Source organism: Ascaphus truei, chromosome 1, assembly GCF_040206685.1.
Source record: "Ascaphus truei isolate aAscTru1 chromosome 1, aAscTru1.hap1, whole genome shotgun sequence".
Taxonomy (NCBI): domain Eukaryota; kingdom Metazoa; phylum Chordata; class Amphibia; order Anura; family Ascaphidae; genus Ascaphus; species Ascaphus truei.
In genome coordinates this window covers 79,885,467-79,907,521 of record NC_134483.1, presented here as the reverse complement: position 1 = coordinate 79,907,521, position 22,055 = coordinate 79,885,467, and the positions used below count along the sequence as shown (strand labels likewise).

The 22,055-nt window shown below is 41.9% G+C and overlaps 1 protein-coding gene across 4 annotated transcripts in view; it reads right to left on the bottom strand.

Annotated features, from left to right (window-relative positions):
- The window catches only part of CWC27 (CWC27 spliceosome associated cyclophilin), a 254,437-nt gene that overhangs the window by 167,613 nt on the left and 64,769 nt on the right, over positions 1 to 22,055 (bottom strand). The gene's annotated exons all lie outside the window — the stretch shown is intronic.

Genomic DNA, 22,055 nt, shown 5'->3' with positions numbered 1-22,055 from the left:
GGCATTTAATTTAAAAGCCTTGGGGAAGAGCGCTGGACCTTTGCAACCGCCCGCGCCCTGCCCACCCCCGGAAAAATCTCCTGCCCCCCAGTTTGCGCACCGCTGGTCTACATCATGAATTCTTCAAGAAAAATCAAAATAGAAAACAGACATGGAATGGAACCAATGGAATAAAGCGTAAAATTACCTATATTCTAGTCAACGAGAAACACGTACTTAAAGACTGCACCAATCCTTAACTGGTTTGACACATGGAGAGATTACCGATTGTTTCACTGCAAATTACATCTGAATGCAAAGATAGAAAGAAGAGAACAGAACCTCAGAGTAACGGCAGAGAATTTCAACTACAAAGTATTGAACAATCCCTTCCATCTGCTCAGAATGCATGGGGACACTGTAACAAACAATTATAAAAAACGTATGAAGACTGAAGTTAAAAATGCATAAAAGAGAACTGGAGGAATTGCTAACAAAAATCAAGAAAATGTCAGACGAGCCCAATCAATTGCCGAGGAAACAACAAGAAATGAAGCAATCCCAAGACGAAAGAAAAATTATTTAATATGTGGAGCTGTGCTAGACGACCTGCAAGCTAACAACTGAAAATTTAAAAAAATGCAACAGTGATATGGTAAAGAAGACTATCAAAGGTAAAAAATAATGACAAAGAGTGACTTATAATTGGGAAGAAGCAATGTATAACACTCAAACAAGATGATGGATCAACAATAAAACACTGTGCACTTATCAGAGAGATGGGAATTTTACATAAAATGTTATGAGAACATAAATCACAGAGGGCAAAAACCAGCAAATGAAGTGAGAAGAAACCACTAATAATGTACCATTCATCCTCCCAGAATAGAAATAATGGATTTTATTCCCTAAGGATGGGAATGCCCACAAAAAAGATAAAATTACAACTGAAATCTTGAAAGAAGCCGAGGAAGAAGTATAGCAAATCCTTGCAAAACGCTTGAAGAACATTCCAGAACAAATGAGCAATGTCATAGTTATCCTTATCCACAATTAAGGAGACAAAGAAGACCGCAAGAACTACAGATCAATCAGACTACTTCCAATTTCTTACAAGATTTTTACAAAGAGACTCACTAAATCGGCTACAACAGACCCTGTACTTTGCACAGCCCAGAAAATACGCAGGATTTCACAGCACATACTGTACAACACAATGGATTACATCCGGATATCCCCAAGTAATGCATATGATCTGCCACTCTGCTTTTTCATAACTTACGAATTCTAAGCTAAGTGTTCGACCAGTGTATCCGACCTCTGCTTATGTATGGATGTGAAACTTGGACCCTAAATGCTAAGACAATTCAGAAGCTTCAGACTACTAAAAAAAATAGAGCTATATGCTAGGTATTACATGAAGAGACAGGAAAAAGAGTTAATGAGTTTGAAGGCAAACACAAGTCTGTGACATCATGAAAAGGATAAAGAAATTAAAATGGTGGTGGGCTGGACATATCACAAGAACAAATGACCATTATGGATAAAGATGGTATTCGCCTGGATTCCAAAGAACTATCAAAAGACCAAGATAATGACAAAAAGTAAGATGGGAGGATGAAATCAGAATATTTTTGGGGTAACATGAAAGAGAGAAGCTTGCAACCGCAGTAGCTGGAAAATCATTAGGGAGGCCTCATCCAGCAGTTGATCAAAAAGGGCTGAAGATGATGATTAGATTTCCCATACATAACACACACTATTCTTCTTTGTTCTAAATGGTAATTTGAATGCAACTTATTTTGGGAGCAGTTAAAGTTTGGGTAGGCACTTTCATATCTCAATGTCTTCACAGGTACACATTTCTATTAAAAACAACCTATAACAAGACTGTTTGCATAAATTGGTAATGTCTGAAAAGCTGTAATGTAGTAGAAAACAGCCTGCAATTATTAAACAAATTGTGCAATGTATTTGGTACATACATGTCTGCCAGCATATTTATCTGTATTGTTTAGATTAATAAGAAACTATCATTACCAAGCATATAATAGATGGGTCAGAAAAACAATATTAATCGTTTTTGTATGGCCTGGCAGCAGCTCCATTTACATTTGTTAGATTTTGCTTGGTCACATTGCACAGGTAAGCTGCTGTGTCTGGGCTAAGTTCCCAGAACATTTAAGGCATCCCACATTGAAACAATAGAGCTTTGTTATTCACCATCTGCTAGTCAGCACATTTTTTTTTAATCATTGCAGTCTGTTTATATAGATTTCTTGGGCTACACTGAACTTCAACCAATTCAGCTACATTTAAAGCCAATTGCCAAAATATTAGAGTAATGTTAAATGTGTTCCACATCATACAGTGTTAGGAATGTACACCATGAGTATTATAACTACAGTAGAATCTCGACATTCTGAATGTCAGAATTATAGACTGAATGGTCAAACAAACTCATGCATAACTGGACACAGTAAATGGAAGAAAGTAATGACAGCAAATTCACAACAAATACAAAGATAGCAAACACTATAAAAAGTGTGTATTATGCTTTCAGTTGAAACAAAGTAAATAGCATAAATTTGACACAACTATAAAGCTGGGGCCATGGTGCCTTCGCCCGCGCGGAGGCGTGCGGAGGCTGGAAGTGACCCGCGTGAAGTGGGTGCTTTCTCTGGCCATGGTGGACGGGCTGTGGGGTGCGTGCCTATGGGCGTCACAGACCTGGTTTGCCCTCATTGGGCAAACCGCTCACGTGACCGGCCTTTCGCGCCAAGAAATCAGTTTCAACTGATTTCTTGCTAAACGTGCGCCCCCTCCCGCACGCCACATGGACGCAATCACTGCCATAAGGCAGTCTGATCGCTCAGCCGTCTGCACCGTCTGCGGTACCATGGCCCCAGCCTTATGCTGTTATACCCTAATGAGAAACCAATTGAAATCTATGTGCCTGCAAAATTAAGGCTCAAGAAGAATTACAGTAGTTTTTATATTTATGGGGGTTGCTTTGCTGATAATTTGTGTGCTTGCGAACTGCATCGATTTTTTTAATTTTATTTTTTGTATACTATTTCTTTATTTTCAATAAAAAATGTTTTACATCACATACCATACATTTAATTATACAAATTTAAATCATACACGTACAGAAACAGAAAAAGCAGTGTTCATATTGCTGTCACTAAATGTAACCGTATCAAATATATCAGATATTGCTAATTATTTTCCTATAAATTTGTATCTTAGCCTCTTCATGACCAGCTGAGCACCCTTATTTCTGTTTTTGCTTGTATATACAAACCCCTTCTACTTTATCACCTGTTTTAATAGAAACCACCTTGATCCCTAACACTCCTTTATTAACTTTTCTTTTTGCGTTGTCAAAATAAGTTCCAAATAATTCTCCCATTTATTAAAGAACTTTTTAACTCCTCTCTCTAAACCTTTTATTGCATCTCTTCTGTTATATAACATTATCAACATTAATTCCGATTTGAGTTCTGTTATGTTATGTATGGAGCATACAATACGGTTTTAACCAATTCTTTAACATAAGCCTTTTTGCCAATAGCAAGCTATTTCTATTGCTAATTTAGGGAATGGTTTATTATTTACTTAATCTTTCTGGTTTTCAAAATTCCCAAATAGTAACGCAAGATAAGATTTTTCAAATCTTGAGTATTATTCTTATTCCAGAATTTTAATATTTTACCACATTTCCAAAAGCAGTGTTTGAAATCCTCTGTTTATTAGTTTAAGTTGCACTTCTTGTAGTGACACTCCCGCAAAGAGTTTTAAGATTCGATTCACAAAATGTTAAAATAGTATCCATAGTAGAGATATCAGGAAAATCTTTTTTCCATCCTTTTAAAGTATTTCCCCATCTACTGTAGCGTCTGCATTTATCAATAGGATAGGCTTCTGTAAAAAAAAATGTAGTCTGAATTTGAAAGTTTTTGCTAGATGAATGTCATCATCTATTACATTTTTCTCCCATTTCGAAGGATTTATATGTATAAATTCATTAACGAAATGTCTGTCCTGCAGGTGAGAAAAAAAATTAAATGTGGTATTCTGAAGTTTGTTTTTAACTGCTCAAATGATTTGACAACTCTTAGGTTACAGTCTAGCAAGTCAAACAATTCTAGTTTCTTTCCCCCACACCCCCCACCAGATTTCAAAATTGCTATTCCATAGATCTGGTGTCAAGTGTGGATTATTTGTTAAAGGTAAGTATTTTGATGAAAGACCTTTTAGTCCACATGTCTTCCCCATAAAAGACCATGTATCTTTATATAGAGATGGGAGATAAGATAACATTATCTTTCATATCTTTAGGGATGTTAGTCTCCTTTCCATGGAGGGGGGAAACTACAGAGTGAGGCTTGAACAATTCTATGTCTAATTTCAAATTAATATATTTATTCTGTCCTAATATCCATTCTGTAGCATACCTAAACATTGAAATTATATTAAATAACAGAATATTAGGTCTATTCCACCTTTTTTTGCTGGATGGATTCTGTTTTTTATTTCTCCATAATTTTTATAACACTCTAATTTAATATGTTGACATCTTTATTTGAGATCAATTATGGGAGACATGGTGTGGACCGCACTGGAGAGTCCCGAACCGACGGTGATGCTGCAACCACCTTCTGAAAAGTCCGAGCTTCCAGTTGGACCAGGGGTGCAGTGGGGTTGGAAAGAAGTAATTTACGGGTAAGGTGGGGTGGAAAAACAAAAACCTGGATCGAGCCATATATGGTCTGGTTGACTTCTCTGCCCTTGGGTGGGGAGAATCTACTGGTCCTAAAGAAGATAGGAACCAGTGTTCTGTGCAAAAAAAAACGTGCAAGGTCCCAAGGGTCTTCCTTGGTAACGTGGGCGAGACCCACGCCACCCTTACACAGTAACATGTGAACGACTGCGGCCGTACCTCTCTTCCTCCTACCCCACAATTTAAAAAACTTACATTAATAAAACAGCATATAGTTTTGTCTCAAATTGTCCTTGACATTCAACTTTCAACTTTGAAACCAAACCCCAAATACTCTGTCTAGCATGTAGAATAAAATACCCATTACAGGTCCCGGTGAATCTACAATGGTTTGTGGGGAGCTAACCTACTCTCCTCTATAGTTGGCATCTATTCCCAGGCCTTATAACATAGGTGACTTTCCCCCTATAATATTTTAACCCTCTAATATTGTAACCTATCCTGAACCGGGTTATATATAACAGTTATGTTGAACTAAGTGTATCTAACGTGAGATTGTATTAGGCTAAACCAAACTAAGCCTATAGGGTTCATGTTGCACACAACCTCACACAGCTCTTTTAAAACTAGGTGAAGATTTTGGTGTGAAGCTGTAAATGCATCTACGTCTCTGTAAATTGTTAATTGCCTTTAGTTGACCGCCCTGTCCTTGTTCTTTCGCGCAGTGTTCCTCACTTCAGACCAGAACGGCTCGGGTGAGTCAGCTGCTTCATTCTGGTGAGTGAGGTTCAATTTTATTCCTATTCTTTCCAGGAATTCTTTGCTGTCCTCCATGTATTTCATGGAGAAGACTTTTCCATTTTTGAGGACCATCAGGCCGATTGGAAACAGCCATCTATTTTTGACGACCCTCTCTCAGAAATTTGGTGACTGGCTGTAGCTGCCTGCGCCTCCTTAGCGTAGTAGGTGACAAATCCTGAAAGATTTGCAACTTGATTCCATCAAATGTATTGGATGGGGTGTTTCTTGTGATTTGGCATAGTTCCTCTTTGGTTCTAAAATAATGGGACCGCATAATTATCTCCCTTGGTGGTTCCTCAGGCTGCGGCTTGGATCTCAGAGCCCTGTGACATCTATCTAGTTCAGCTTCTGTTATGGCGGGAAGCAGGGTGGTTAGCCAACTTGAGATGAATTCCTCATATCTGAAACAGTTTCAGGAATCCCTCGGAGTCTTATATTATTTTCCCTGTCCCCATTTTCAGAGTCTTCTTGGCGATCCGCTATAATCTGTGTTTTTTGGTATGTGGTTGTTTTCTCATTTTTACGGAGGGCTTTGATGGTTGAATCCATTTTTTCCCCCAACTCGTCCGTGTGGTCTCCGATGTGGGTAATATCCCTTCTCAACTCTTTCAATTCTGCCTGGAATAGGGATTTCAAATCGTTAAATAGTTTATTGAGGTAATTTTTCAGGTTCCTTTTTGTGATCAAATCCATGCCTGTGCTAGCGCTTTTTTCTCTCTCTCTGACGCGCTCTCTGAGTTAGAAACATAGCTGGATGCTGAGGCTTTAGCTTTCCCCGCACGTGCCATTTAAGGGTTTGAAAGTAGTTTTTTAAATTTAATGTCTTATTCCTGTTCTGAGACCTTGTGGTCATTCTTGAAAAAACGGTGTTTCAGGGCTGGTTATTCTAATTTTCACTTCGTGGTTGAATGTCGGCTGTTTTATGCTTTATTCTTTATTGTGCCGGGTCAGAGCGGAGATGGTAAGTTAGGTTGCCATTCCCGCAGCCGCTCATGCACCCATTGTAAACATTGTAAACACAGTCAAAGTCTTACTGTTTTTTTTCTACTACTGAATCATGTAGTAGTAATAGTGTAGATGAAGGGTCTGTTGTGGCTTTAAATGATTTTATTTGAAGGAGATGTGGGCTCTGCAGTAAGCCTTTTTATGCCTCAATCGCTTTCTGCTGCATGTGCCTCTTTGTTAGGAATCTCCACCTAGGCCTTATTCACAGACCTCCAAGGCTCCTGCAGCAATTGGCACAGAACCAGAACTCAGGGATGGGGGGGGGAGGGGGATTAGGTATCTTTACCTTGGAGCTTTCCTTTGCAGCACCCTTCCTGGTCCGCTCTGCCCAGTCTCAGTTTTTATATTTTATTAATTTATTTATTCACTTTGTGGGTGGCCTTCCCCCTGCAGCTCACGTGACCCCCTCGTCCCTATAGCTCAATGGCCTGGTGCACACACTGTTTTTGCTGGGGGTGAGCTTGAAACAGAGTAATATTCAGCCGTCAGATCTGCTTACCGGAGGAGAGAGGCACACATACATGATCTGGTGACTCAGCAGGAGGGCAGGGAGACACAGCAGTCTCCAGCGATCACTCACTGCAGGCCCAGGATCTCTCTGCACTACAGGCCAATGGCGGCCATCTTCCGGCCAAACTGGGATGCGCCGAAGCTCCGTTTGAGTCCTCCCGCCGTCCTTTCGCCTACAGATGGCTTTGTCTCTCTAGGGGCAGGCCTGCCACTCTTCTCAGACTCCACCAGAGGCTCGTCCCAGCCAGGGGAAGCCCAGCCCGTCGCCTCCGCAACCCTGCAGCCCGCACGCTCCAGTGGTACCACGGCCGAGCGCCAATACAAAATGGCCACCTCTCTCCCACTGTTCTCTTGCCTCCGCCCCACCGGCCAACCCCCCGCAGCAGCGCGGGGGCCAAGCCGCGTGTGCCCACGGTGGTTCCTTAACAGGTGGGGTCCCCGCATACTCCACTCGTCCCAACGGAGGATGGGGCCGCCGGACTAATGGGGAATGTAAGCTCTGGCCATGGTCCAATGGCGCGCATGGGCAAATATATTTATTTTTAAATCTGGTGTTATCCTTATATCTCTGGCGGGAGAAAGCAGGGAACGGGGGACTCAAGTTTGTTGTGTTTGTTTCCTTTCCCACGGACACGATGTCTGGACCTCAGTTAGGGGTAGGCTGCACAAGTGTACAGAGATGTTTCCCACTTTACGTTTGTGTGCATCGGCATATTATATGTTATTTCTTACCGCGTTCCGTCCGGTAGATAATGGACGGGAGAACCAGCCCCAGATTCTGACAGGGCTTCTGTGTCCCGGGTTTAGCGCGTGGCCCCAGCCACCAGGCCTCAAAATTATTCTTTTGTTTTCTTTGTAGATATTAAGTAGATTTGTCCTTTTGTAGACCGGGCTGTACTTTATCACATCAGCGTTTGTTTTTTGTATTTGTACGGTGTGTTGAATGATTATACACCTGGATGGGTTAAGATTGGTAATTGCCTCGCCGGGAGCTTCAGCTCAACACAGCCATCTTGGTTAAGATCCAGGCCACGCCCCCTGAAAGGTCCCTTTAATACCAAATCTACTCAGTACGTCAAATAAGTAGTCCCGATTATGTATAAAGGAATGACATATTTAAAATCTCCTTACTTTGTATTATTAATTACAATTTATTTTTGTTATCCAAATATTCTAACTTATTTTCCTTAGAAAATTAGAATTTTAGGTTTTGGAAAGCGTTTGTGAGATTCTGTTATGTTACTAGAAATTATTCATTGTTTTTTCTGGCTGTATAAGAGATATTCCCCTCAGTACCGCTTTTGCAGTGTCCCAAAACATACCAGGATTTTTCCTATGACCCTTGTCCTCTTCAAAACATTTCCATAAGTTTCATTTAAAAAAAAATATATAAAATTTTCAGAGTAAACTAGATTTGAGGGAAATCTCCAATTTATAAAGCTACCTTTTTCTTTTGTTAGATTTTTATTCAAAAATCGGTGTTTTGTCTTTTAAGATTGTTTTTACATTTTAGATTCACGGATTCTATAAAATATTCTCCCATCAGTTAAAATTGAATATATTCTAGACATTATGGGATGAGCCCTTAACATGCATGTAAAGTCCAATTCTTCTGGGTGCTGCGCTCTCCAAGCATCTACCATGTTCAAATACTTTTTCATACAAGATATCCCAACAGCATATTTGGTTTTCCTTTTCCTTTTGGCCTTTAATCTTTTACATCTAAAGTGGCATTATCAATAATATTGAAGTCCCCTCCTAGTACTAATAACCTTTCAGTAAATGTATTTATATTTTCCAACAGTTTTAAAAAGAAATCTTTGGAATATTAATTTGGGGCATACTGTAGACTACATTTCATATAATAAATCTCCTTTGTGAATAAGAATATACATTTATAGCCTCAAGTTGGAGGTGTTTTTTAAACGAATACAGCCACCCCTCTAGCTGTTATTATATGATGAATATTTACAGCCTTGTACCCATCTCATTCCTAATTTTTCATGTCCCAATTTTGTTAAATTAGTTTCTTCTTAAAAAATAAAAATAAAGATATACAGTACTGTAGCAGTTTTATGTTTATTCAGATGAGTTAAGATTTTCTTCCTTTTCACAGGGGAGTGGATACCCCCTACATTCCAGGATGTTAATTTTAAGGTGGTCGTAATACTGCCTTGAAATTTGATTTTAACCTGGGAGACTTTACCCTTCTCACCACTTTATTACATAGGGTTCCCTTTAATATAAGAGTACCTTTTCCCATATATGAGTTGGTTCAATTTACACCTTGCACACACAGTCACCAACAGCATTAACAATATACACAGATTTTTAAAACAAATCTTTTGGAAAAACACAGGAAAAAAATGAAAACAAATTGCCTAACAAATAAAATAAACAGAAAGTAAATTAAATTTGGCAAAAATAGTACTTTATTGTATTTATTTTAATAATCTATCAATAAAATGTCCTTATTAAATAACACTTCTATACTTGCCTTCCGAGCTCACGATCATTTCTGAAAGTGCTCCTTCCATCTAGAAATTGCTCCATTCAGTGTGAACAACTCTTAACCGCTGACAAAACTATTAACCTTCGTAAATATAAAAATTCACACCTTGGTTCAGGTCATTGTAAATTTAACCCCATCTTATACTATATTAGTGAAAGCACTGTATGTTTGCCTGCCTGTCTGGATGTCCGGTGTCCCTCTCATTGGTCCCTTGGCCCGCCCGCCCGCCCCCGCACACCTCTCATTGGCCTCACACACTCACACCACCCCCTTGGCCCGCCCCCCACACCTCTCATTGGCCTGAGGCGGAGTGACGGGCCAAAGGTCCAAAAAAATAAATAAAACACACACACACACACACACACACACACACACACACACACACACACACACACACACACACACCTCTCTCCCCGCTCCAAATCACCTCTCTCCCCGCTCCAAATCACCTCTCTCCCCGCTCCAAATCACCTCTCTCCCCGCTCCAAATCACCTCTCTCCCCGCTCCAAATCACCTCTCTCCCCTCCCCAGCGGCATCACCTCTCTCCCCGCTCCAAATCACCTCTCCCCGCTCCAAATCACCTCTCCCCGCTCCAAATCACCTCTCCCCGCTCCAAATCACCTCTCCCCGCTCCAAATCACCTCTTCCCCCTCCCCAGCGGCATCACCTCTTCCCCCTCCCCAGCGGCATCACCTCTTCCCCCTCCCCAGCGGCATCACCTCTTCCCCCTCCCCGCTCCAAATCACCTTTCCCCCTCCCCAGCGGCATCACCTCTCCCCCCTCACCGCTCCAAATCACCTCTCCCCGCTCCAAATCACCTCTCCCCGCTCCAAATCACCTCTCCCCGCTCCAAATCACCTCGCTTCCCGCAGCTGCCACGCGGCGCGTAAGATGGCGGACCCCCTTCCTCCCTCGCGGCGCCGAGTCAGACGGTGGCGGCGCCCGGAAGTACAGGTAGGTGTCGCTCCCCACCTCCGGCGCCAAACGGAACTGAGAAAGGGCGCATCAACTGAGGTGTGTGTGTGTGTGTGTGTGTATGTGTGTGTGTGTGTGTGTGTCACTGTCCACTGCCCCCCCCCTCCTGTCCACTGCCCCCCCCTCCTGTCCACTGCCCCCCCCTCCTATCCACTGCCCCCCCCTCCTGTCCACTGCCCCCCCCTCCTGTCCACTGCCCCCCCCTCCTGTCCACTGCCCCCCCCTCCTGTCCACTGCCCCCCCCTCCTGTCCACTGCCCCCCCTCCTGTCCACTGCCCCTCCTGTCCACTGCCCCCCCCTCCTGTCCACTGCATCCCCCCTCCAGTCCACTGCGTCCCCCCTCATGCAGGGGGAGGAATCCATGCCTTTGACGCCCCCCCCCTCCCTTTGACGCCCCCCCCCCCCTCCCTTTGACGCCCCCCCCCCCTCCCTTTGACGCCCCCCCCTCCCTTTGACGCCCCCCCCTCCCTTTGACGCCCCCCCCCCTCCCTTTGACGCCCCCCCCCTCCCTTTGACGCCCCCCCTCCCTTTGACGCCCCCCCCCCTCCCTTTGACGCCCCCCCCTCCCTTTGACGCCCCCCCCCTCCCTTTGACGCCCCCCCCCTCCCTTTGACGCCCCCCCCTGCCTTTGACGCCCCGCGCGCACACACTGACTGACTGCCGCACGCACGCACACACTGACTGACGCGCACACAAAGCCTGACTGACGCACGCACACACTGACTGAGGCACACACTGACTGTGTGTGCGTCAGTCAGTCTGTGTGTGTTTGTGTTTCTGCCTCAGACTCACTGACGCGCGAGCAAACACACAGTGACTGACGCACACACGCTACATGAAGCTGTAAAGGAGGGAGGGAGGGGGGGGACTGGATTGATGTGAATGGGGGACAAACAGAGAGAGGGGGGAGGAGAGAGAGGAACGGGAACATTACATCCCGGGCAACGCCGGGTCTCTCAGCTAGTTATCTATAAACCTGAAGAACTTTAAATGTGACTGTAGATGCAGGCTGCTGCCTCTAGAACATACTAGGATGGTAAAACTACATATCATATTCTCAAGCAGGCAGCCAAATAATTAACGCCTTTGCCACATTTTTAACAATTTCATCCCCATGATCTTAACTTCTACCTGAAATCTTTTCTTACACTGCCTCCTTTCTTCTCCCCCAGCTCTTCCATGAAATTTTAACGTTCCATAAATCACTTTAAGTACTGTATATGCTGGGGAGAATAGTCTGAAAGGGACTTAAAGTCTGTCCTGACGCTCAGTCTTGCTCCACGGCTTGACTCTGCCCTTGTTCCAGGGCTGCTTCTGCACTCTTTCCCCTTATTACCGTCTCCCCTTATTACTGTCTCTTACTTGCTTCAACATCTGCGCAGCTTCTTTGGAGAAAAGACATCTATGAACAAGACTATAGCTGTTTACATACAGAGTATTTCTTCCTTGCAATTGAAACTTCAGTCTTGAGATCCAAGTCTTGAAAAATGAGAATCTATGTCCCTTCCATTCTATGTGTGGCTTATTCTTGCATGCTCTCTGCAACATCAACTTTTCTTGAAAGTTTAATAGTTTGAAAATGACCATCCGGGCCTTTCTTCTCCTGTAACACGTGGCAGGCCTACTCTGTAGGCTCTTTCTATAGGAAGAGGGAGTACTTTGGGGTCTAAGCCCAGCTTTAGGGGTAAATCGTTAGAAGAGAGTAGCAGATATTTGAAATGTTATCTATCTTCTGATACTCCCACCAGCCTGTGGTTATTCAGCCTGGATCTATTTTCTAGATCACTCAATTTAGCATTGGAGTTTGTCTTTTTTTTCTGAGCTCTTTCATTTGTTTTTTTAAGCGTTGTAACATATTTTTCCACATCTATCCTCAGCCTGAGATAATCTGTTGCTCAAGGAAAATACTTGCTCTTTCATTTTCATTATTGCCTCTTTTAATTGCTGCTTGTGAGAGGTGAACATTGGTTCCATCGTTTATGTTACTGCCTTAATCAACTCTTGATAAGACGCTGAGGAAGCATGATTGTTTTTCTTGCAAAACCATGTCAGCCATTTTGCTTGCTTACTTCTCTCTCCCCCTCTGAGACATGCTTTTTGCAGATGTATTAAGGAATTTCTCCACTAACTATGTACAGTATGTCTGTTTCCTGAACTGTGGAATTTTCTTCCCTTTGTTTGCTTTTCAGGGTTTTGACCTTTAGAAGTCAGCGGTGGTTGAATCCCCTCATGGAGCTCAAGGTAAGAGCAACTCACTCGGCTGCCTCCATAACAGGAAGTCTTTCATTTGCCATTGATTTGAAACCTTTTTTTTAATACAACTAGGCATCTTAGATTCCTGAAGCCGGGTAATTTATATACATATATACACATATTCACATAGTTTGTGAGCTCTGACAAAATCCAGTTTGTGCAAGAGTAGGAGTTTGGTTTATCTTGGGCCAAAGAGAAAGATTAATCTATTTTTGTTTTAAATTGTTCCATGGTAGTGTAACAGGGACTTATCCCTGTTAAAGAAACGTGCATCTAATCCAGCAGTGTGCTGGTTAATTGCACACCAGCAATTAGTCAGACTCCACCTGGCTGGTTAAGACTCTGTTAGAAAAAGCCTGTTCCCAGAAACAGGAAGAAGATTTTCCTCAGTACACAAGGGTGCCGACAAGAGGTAAGAGGTTTTGAGCAGAAAGGCTCTGCTGAGATCAAGACACCCAGAGACTTATATTCCTGGACACAGGGGACCCAGGAATCTACCAGAGACTGACATGAAGGGTCACCTGCTTTAAGGTATCTCTTGAGACTTTGGGGAATAGGATGGTAATGGGATTATCCCTCTAGCCCTGCAGAAAAGTACTGGGGAAGTAAGTTAGCCCTTACACAGGGATAGGTGTTTGTTGTTTAAGTATATTTCTGTTTACTGTGCTATTTAAAGGAACAGGCAATAAAGCCTTATTTTAATTTCACCTTAAAAACGGTCTCCATTGCGTACCTCTGCACGTCTCTTACAGGTAGAAACGTAGTTTGTTCTACAATGACATACCGTATGTCAGGTGTGTGCGAGATTTTCTGGGGGAGGGAGCGGTGCTTACAGAGGCCCCACGTTCTTCCCCAAAGCATTTAAATTAAATGCCGGGGGAGCGCGAGGCCTCTATAAATCACTTACCTGGTCTCTGGCGGCTTCTGGCGATGCGTCGCCATGGCAACGCAGCATCAAATGCAGACGAGGGATTACATGTCATTGCGACGTCAGAAAACTCAGCCGATGAGGTAAGGGGGGTGGGGAGGGAGCGAGCAGGTGGGGGGGAAGGGGGAGGGAGAAGAGCCTGCAGGTGAGCGAAGACTAAAAAGTTTGCACACCCCTGCGCGTATGGTATGAATCGCATGGTGAACCAGTATTGTAAATCACACAAAGTTCTTAACTCATGCATTCTACTTTATATATATTAAGAATATTGCTTTTAAAGTTAACACATTGGAATTGACTGGATTGGTTTTAACCAAGCTGAATGTAAAGCTTCTCTCCCAATACCAAGGTGAGATTGGGTACCTTTGAAAGCACTCTCCCAGAGAATTCTTCAGAACTTTATTTTTATATCTCTAAAGAATATAGACGGAAGGCCAAAAATAGCTATTCGGAAGGATGGAACCCAGCAGAAAATCCACCTGGGCAAATTACTGTTCTCTGGGCCACGACAACTGTAGCTGCAGTGCAGCCATACCGGGAGAGTGAAAATCGCAGCCACCGAGAACAGCAAATCTTGCTACATCTGTATGTGCTGGACAAATCCATTACGTTAGAGAAACAATCTTGAGTTAAGATTCCTTTCAATAGCCGGAAGGCAATACATAATTATACTGCAAGTGGATACAGTTAGTGAATTTGACCATTTCTACAATCCACAAAAGATGCTCACTGACATTCGCACTCTGACTAGGTACCAAGATCTTCTTGACCATGAACCACAAACCACAAAAACGACAATATTTTTCTACTTTGGCATGTAATTAGGGTTGCGGTTTGTTAAAACATTGATATGACCTGCATCCCAGAAAAGCAGAACATAATCACTTGTAAAATTAACTTGTCTGCCTTAAAAGTCATTATACCATCAGTCTACAAGTTAAAGAAACATTGACTGAGGAATTGTTCCCTCGGAGCAACACAATTTCTGCTAAAATATTCTGTTCATGCAATATGAATGTCTGCTGCCTCAGTCATGACACCCGATTAACAATGCAAGTACGCCAAACCCTGCACCTTTGCGTCTTGGGAATGGTGTACAAGTGGCTGTGCAAATATGTTTGCATATATTTATATACATCTGAACACTATTTTTTTTTCACTGGCACACTACCATTGTACGGTTTCCCATTTTATATCACTACTCAAACAAAAGCACACTATTGGTATAAATATTTTATATTTCATATATAGGGTTATTATTTGCAGAGCATAAATTATATAATTTTGTTGTTGTATATAATTAGTGTTACACAGTATTTGATCATTTGAAAGAGCACATTGATACCATCATGGTTACTCACATTTGTTTTTCAAAAAGTAGGATTGAGCTATTTATAGCACAAAAGTGGGATTCGTTGTTTAGATTTTTTTAATACATATTTTTGCTTTGCAAGTATATATTATTGTCCATATGGTGGATAATTATTCTAAATATTCCTAGTGATATACAGTTGTGTGAAAAAGAAAGTACACCCTCTTTGAATTCTATGGTTTTACATATCAGGACATAACAATCATCTGTTCCTTAGCAGGTCTTAAAATGAGGTAAATACAACCTCAGATGAACAACAACACATGACATATTACACCGTGTCATGATTTATTTAACAAAAATAAAGCCAGAATGGAGAAGCTGTGTGTGAAAAACTAAGTACACCCTTACTGCTTCCATTGGAATTAAGATGCTAAGTAGCAGACAGGTGCTGCTAATCAAATGACCTTGATTAATTGATCACCAGCAAGTGTGACCACCTCTATATAAGCCAAAGTTTTAGCAGTTTGCTAGTCTGGAGCATTCAGGTGTGTGTTAACACAATGCCAAGTAGGAAAGACATCAGCAATGATCTTAGAGAAGAAATAGTTGCTGCCCATTAATCTGGGAAGGGTTATAAGGCAATTTCCAAACAATTTAAAGTCCATCATTCTACAGTGAGAAAGATTATTCAAAAGTGGAAAACATGCAAGACAGTTGCCAATTTTCCCAGGAGTGGACGGCCCAGCAAATTCACCCCAAGGTCAGACCGTGCAATGCTCAGAGAAATTGCATAAAAAAACAAGCGTTACATCTCAGACTCTACAGGCCTCCGTTAGCATGTTAAATGTTAAAGTTCATGACAGTACAATTAGAAAAAGACTGAACAAGTATGGGTTGTTTGGAAGGGTTGCCAGGAGAAAGCCTCTTCTCTCTAAAAAGAACATGGCAGCACAGCTTAGGTTTGCAAAGTTGCATCTAAACAAACCTCAAGACTTCTGGAACAATGTCCTTTGGACAGACGAGACCAAAGTGGAGATTGGCCATAATGCACAGCGCCACGTTTAGCGAAAACCAAACACAGCATATCAGCACAAACACCTCATACCAACTGTCAAGCACAGTGGTGGAGGGGTGATGATCTGGGCTTGTTTTGCAACCACAGGAGCTGGGAACCTTGCAGTCATTGAGTCGACCATGAACTCCTCTGTATACCAAAGTATTCTAGAGTTAAATGTGAGGCCATCTGTCCGACAGCTAAAGCTTGGCCCGAAATTGGGTCATGCAACAGGACAATGATCCCAAGCACACCAGCAAATCTACAACAGAATGGTTGAAAAAGAAAAGAATCAAGGTATTGCAATGGCCCAGTCAAAGTCCAGACCTCAACCCGATTGAAATGCTGTGGCTGGAACTTAAGAGAGCTGTGCATAAACATATGCCCACAAACTTCAAAGAACTGAAGCAACGTTGTAAAGAAGAGTGGGCCCACATTCCTCCACAAGGATGTGAGAGACTGATAAAGTCATACAGAAAACGATTACTTCAAGTTATTGCTGCTAAAGGTGGTTCTACAAGCTATTGAATCATAAGGTATACTTAGTTTTTCACACATGGCTTCTCAATTTTGGCTTTATTTTTGTTAAATAAATCACGGCACGGTGTAATATGTCATGTGTTGTTGTTCATCTGAGGTTGTATTTAACTAATTTTAAGACCTGCTAAGGAACATATGATTGTTATTATGTCCTGATATGTAAAACCATAGAATTAAAAGAGGGTGTACTTCAAGCAATTACAGTATGTCAGAATAAAGATCATAACACTGACAAAACTGAACATATTCCATGGCTTTCTATAAAATAAAGTTTCAATTCCAATATTTCAGAAAAATAGAATCAATTACACTTTTATTGGTTGTGTAGTTTTCAGCCACGGGAACTTTTATGTACATTTTCCAAACAAAGTTTATTGCAAAATAATGTGGGTTTGTGTAGTGTAATTGTACCCTTTAGTAACCAAGTGAGACCCTTTCACATATCTGAAGCGAGTAAGACCTATAAATCTTCCCATGTTGGTACTTAAGGAGAGGAAAGAAATAAGTCTGGAATTATCTTTTTAAATGTCTGATGATTAATGCAAGGATTAGGAAACGTTAAGAAACACAAATTGTTTCCTAAGTATAGCTTTAACAATAAAACATAAGGAACGAAGCAAGTGATTGGTAATAAAAAGTTCAAGAAACACAAGACCACATGGACGTGTGTAAAATATGTAATGTAAGCACTTCCCCCCCCCCCCCTTTTTTTGTGTTAGGTCTACCAGTTCATATTTAAATCAGTAGCTAATTGAAAACCAGCGGAGGTATCCGTGTTTACTAGAAACAGGTATGTGCCGTACATTTCAATGCCACAATGCGTCCTTAATGTTAACCGTTACAAGCCAGTGTTTCGACTAACCCAGGAGTGACCAACTCCAGTCCTAAAGAGCCATCAACAGGTCAGGATTTCAGGATAACCCTAAAAACAGCAGGGTGGCTCAATCGGGGACTGCCGCACCTGTGCTGAAGCAGAGATATCCTGAAAACCTGACCTGTTGGTGGCCCTTGAGGATGGGGGTTGGCCACCCTTGGTCTAACCCTTACTGTGCCAGAAGTCCGGTGACAGAGTTCCACTGGACTCCTGGATATGCGACCATATGATCACTTTAGCGATCACATGCGCACGGCCAGCCTCGTGATGAGAAGAACAGAAGCGGAGAGCTTTTCACTTCTGCTTTCCTTCGTGTTCAGCGTGACATCCCCTAGAAAACAAGCAAAATGTGCATGGCGCAAGGTGCAATCCCATGTAGCGGCCAGGACACCTTTTGTAATGAATTTACCGGTCTAATTGGCTTCCCTAAATAAATCTAACCATGCTCATAAGCTAAGATTACCGCTTTCATTTTTGGGAGGATATTAATTATAAATTAAATTTGTTCAGGGCCTCTGAATGGGGAAATGTTTATCAATCCAGTGTTTTCTTTACCTTTATCCCACCCTTGAACTAAAGATAAGGGGAGGGGGAGAGAAAGGACTCTGACTGTACAAGCTCTTGCTGAACACACAGACATCACACAAAAGGGAAGCAGCAGAGGAAATCAAACCACTGCAAAGTCTCAACTCACCATGTACGTAGTACATTTTAAGAAACTATTTCAAATACTCCTAAAAATGGCACTTAAAGATTTCAAAGCGGTTTATATTAGACTAGAACTTGGGTTTACACATCACTATGAAGCAGATGGTTAACAAAAATTTACACTGATGCAGCCTGCTGCAGACATTAAACACAAACGTGGAACACATTATATGATTAATAAAAAGAAAATACTAGAACAGAACAGACATAAATATTCTCATGGCATCAACTACACAAAATACCCTGCACCTTCATGGCTCCAATTGCACGTGTGAGCAGTTTCAGTTTTAGAAATGATTCCATGGAGCCATAAGTTAGGGCAAGTTGTACGGGGACAATACTACAGTTACCATGGGATGCAGTGTTCGCAATTCTTAAAATTGTTCAGTTTCTCTCTCATTGCACTAGCAGATCTGAGGCCCGAGGAAGACACCAGATTGTCAAATTTCTTACATTTTGAGTCAGATGGTATTTTATTAACACACCAAAAGCTCTAATTTCGGACATTCAAAAACTGGCACCCAGAGTGGGCTACAAAGAAAATAAAAAAATGTGTAGGTCAGTGTTTTTCAACCAGGATTCCTATAACCCCTTGGGTTCCCTGCATTTTTCAGGACATTTGAAAATTGCACAATATAGTTGTAACGCTTGCGCTGCCCATGAGCAAGACAGGACCCCAGTACTGAGGTGGAGAAGTAGCAAACCATGCACCCACAGCAGCGGAAGCGTGCCTGGCAGGCGGATTGTCACACGTAGCTAAGTCTGTGTTGGAGAGAGTGGGTTAATCGATACTTGCCAAGGTCTAGGAAGGGAGAGTTCAGAATAGTCAAAGTCCGTTAGCCGTGGTCTGGGGTTGGAGAGGTCAGAATCGTGGAAGTCCGTTAGCCGTGGTCTGGGGTTGGAGAGGTCAGAATCGTGGAAGTCCGTATAGCCGTGGTCTGGGGTTGGAGAGGTCCGCAGAGTCGAGGATAAGCCGGGGTCAATACACAAAGGATTAAACTGCAAGATAAACACAGGACAAGGAGCAAAGCACAACAGATGTAGGAGTTCAAGGCAACAACAAGTTATGCTCAGCAAGGTATGAGAGGAACTGCAGGTTTTATGTAGCACACAGGAACCAGTAGCAAAGGAGGCGGAGCGGAGGCGCGGCCTCCGCAGAGACAAGGATTGGCTGAGACAAGTGGGTTAAACGAGAACTTGCCACGCAGCTGGGGAACGGTGCACGTCGTCACGTGTGCGCGCGAGAGAAGCGCGGCGCGTCCAAGGGGGTGTAGCTAAGCTCCGTGCGCTCACTGGTGCCAAAGCAGAGGTCTGGTCTAAGAGCTTACAGGTAAGGAGGGAACACGTCGCAAAGGACATGTTCCCCGATTCCTTACAATAGTACATCTGATCTAATGTTCTAAAGAAAATGGCTATAAGATACTATTCAGGTGGTTCCAATCAGGTTACCTAACAGATTCCTGCGGTATTAAGTGATTGCTGGAGGAACTGTTGACGTTCAGGCACCATGACACACATCTGGTGGGACTGCCCAGTAATTTTCCAAACTTGGTCTCAGATATTCACTATTATTCATGATATTCCTAAAGTAGAAGTCCCCCAGGATCCCTGTATTCTTCTCCTTAATAAAGGAGTGTCCCAGTTACCCAAATTAGAATATCTCATATTCTGACAGCGTCTAAATGTTCAATAGCAAGACACTGGAAACAGGAAGATTCTCCCCCGGTGGGATACATTACCCAGACAAGGAATGAAGATATAATAATGAAGAACATTTCTGGGATCCTCAATTGAACCTATTAAAAATTGTGATATTTGTTCCCCTGGGTTAACACTTTATTCCTGAACCCGATTCCATAGATAATTTAAGAAAAGGTGATTGTTAAAAGCACTAGAAACATATATTTGACTGATGTAATGTTGTATGTTTGAGACATGATGTTAATGATATGACCGTTACTGTACAATCTCCCTATTTTCCATCTCCTTGCCTTTTTAGTTCTCTATCCCACCCTCTATTTTCTGTACTTTGTCTGTGATTGAAAAAAATTTATCAAATCAATAAACACTATATATATATATATATATATATATATATATATATATATATATATATATAAAAAATAAAGAAAACAATATTGTTTTAGGGACCAGTGAGAAAAACAGTACAGAGTAGTAAACATTAGTTTGCATTATAATAATCTGTTTTTTATCTGTACAGCAGTGAGTGCAAATCTACGTAATTCCACAAATGTGTATAATAAATTATAGTGTGTGTGTGTGTGTGTGTGTGTGTGTGTGTGTGTGTGTGTGTGTGTGTGTGTGTGTGTGTGTGTGTGTGTGTGTGTGTGTGTGTGTGTGTACTTAGTTAAGTTATGGTGAGTAAAAAAAGTTACAAAAACCCTCCACAGCAAAGCATATAGCAAATGGAAATATAACTGTATGCTCATCTGTGTTAGGCAGGTCTGCAACCCTGCCTTTCACCATTATCACCCAGCACTTCAACTGCAGCAAGGGATTCTGGGAAATTACATGCAAATGAGCACACAGTGCCACTTTTTGATTCAAAACCATTTTAAACATGGTTCCCTATAGGCTTAAGCTTGCTGCATGGTCACAGCTTTAAGCACAGCCAGGGTTAAGATGCATAGCCAGTAAACCCACCCACAGACAGCTGTTTCGACCTTAATGGGTCTCATCAGTGTGGGGTTGGTTACACTGGCTATTCAAAGCTGAAGCAATGAGGATGGGTTTTATCATACTTAGTTAAGTTATGGTGAGTAAAAAAAGTGACAAAACCCCTCCACAGCAAAGCATATAGCAAATGGAAATATAACTGTATGCTCATCTGCATGTCTTAGGCAGGTCTGCAACCCCGCCTTTCACCATTTACTGGCTGTGCACCTTAATCAATAAACACTAAAAAAAAAAAAAAAAATGCAATACTGTTTTAGGGACCAGTGAAAAAAACAGTACAGAGTAATACACATTAGTTTGCATTATAATGATCTCTTTCTACAGCAGTGAGTGCAAATCTACGAAATTCCACAATATTTATATATATATATATATATATATATATATATATATATATATATATATATATATATGTAACAGAGCAGATGGCACACAAATACAGATGAGGACAGGTGCTTAGTCCCATATGAATGAATACAATCAAAGGCTCCTTACCAGGCAGACCAGAGAATCCAGGGAATCCAAAGCAGGCACAGCAAGGAAGAGACAGCACACTTGTTAGCAAAAAGAATTGTATTAGTGAAGCAGGCACAAAACACCAACGTTTCGGTCCTAAAAACAGGACCTTTATCAAGGGAGTGCTAGCACTCCCTTGATAAAGGTCCTGTTTTTAGGACCGAAACGTTGGTGTTTTGTGCCTGCTTCACTAATACAATTCTTTTTGCTAACAAGTGTGCTGTCTCTTCCTTGCTGTGCCTGCTTTGGATTCCCTGGATTCTCTGGTCTGCCTGGTAAGGAGCCTTTGATTATATATATATATATATATATATATATATATATATATATATATATATATATATATATATGAGAGAGAGAGAAGAGAGAGAGGAGAGAGAGCGCACGCCCCATAGCGTAAAATAGTACATTTAAGGGAAGGGAGGGGGGGAAGAAATGCACTCACAAGAGTAAAAATCAAATCAAGCAATTTGTGAATAAATCGCCACAATCCGGTCTCTAAACAGCAGACGTCAGCAAATGGAAGCTCCCTCAGGGCTGCATGGAAGTAGTAGCTGCTCACAAGAGGCCAGAGGTGTAATTTGCCGTCAGAAATCAGTCTGTAGAAGTCCCAGAGATCGCCTCTCAAACTTGAATGGCCGCAATGTAATCTCGCTCTCA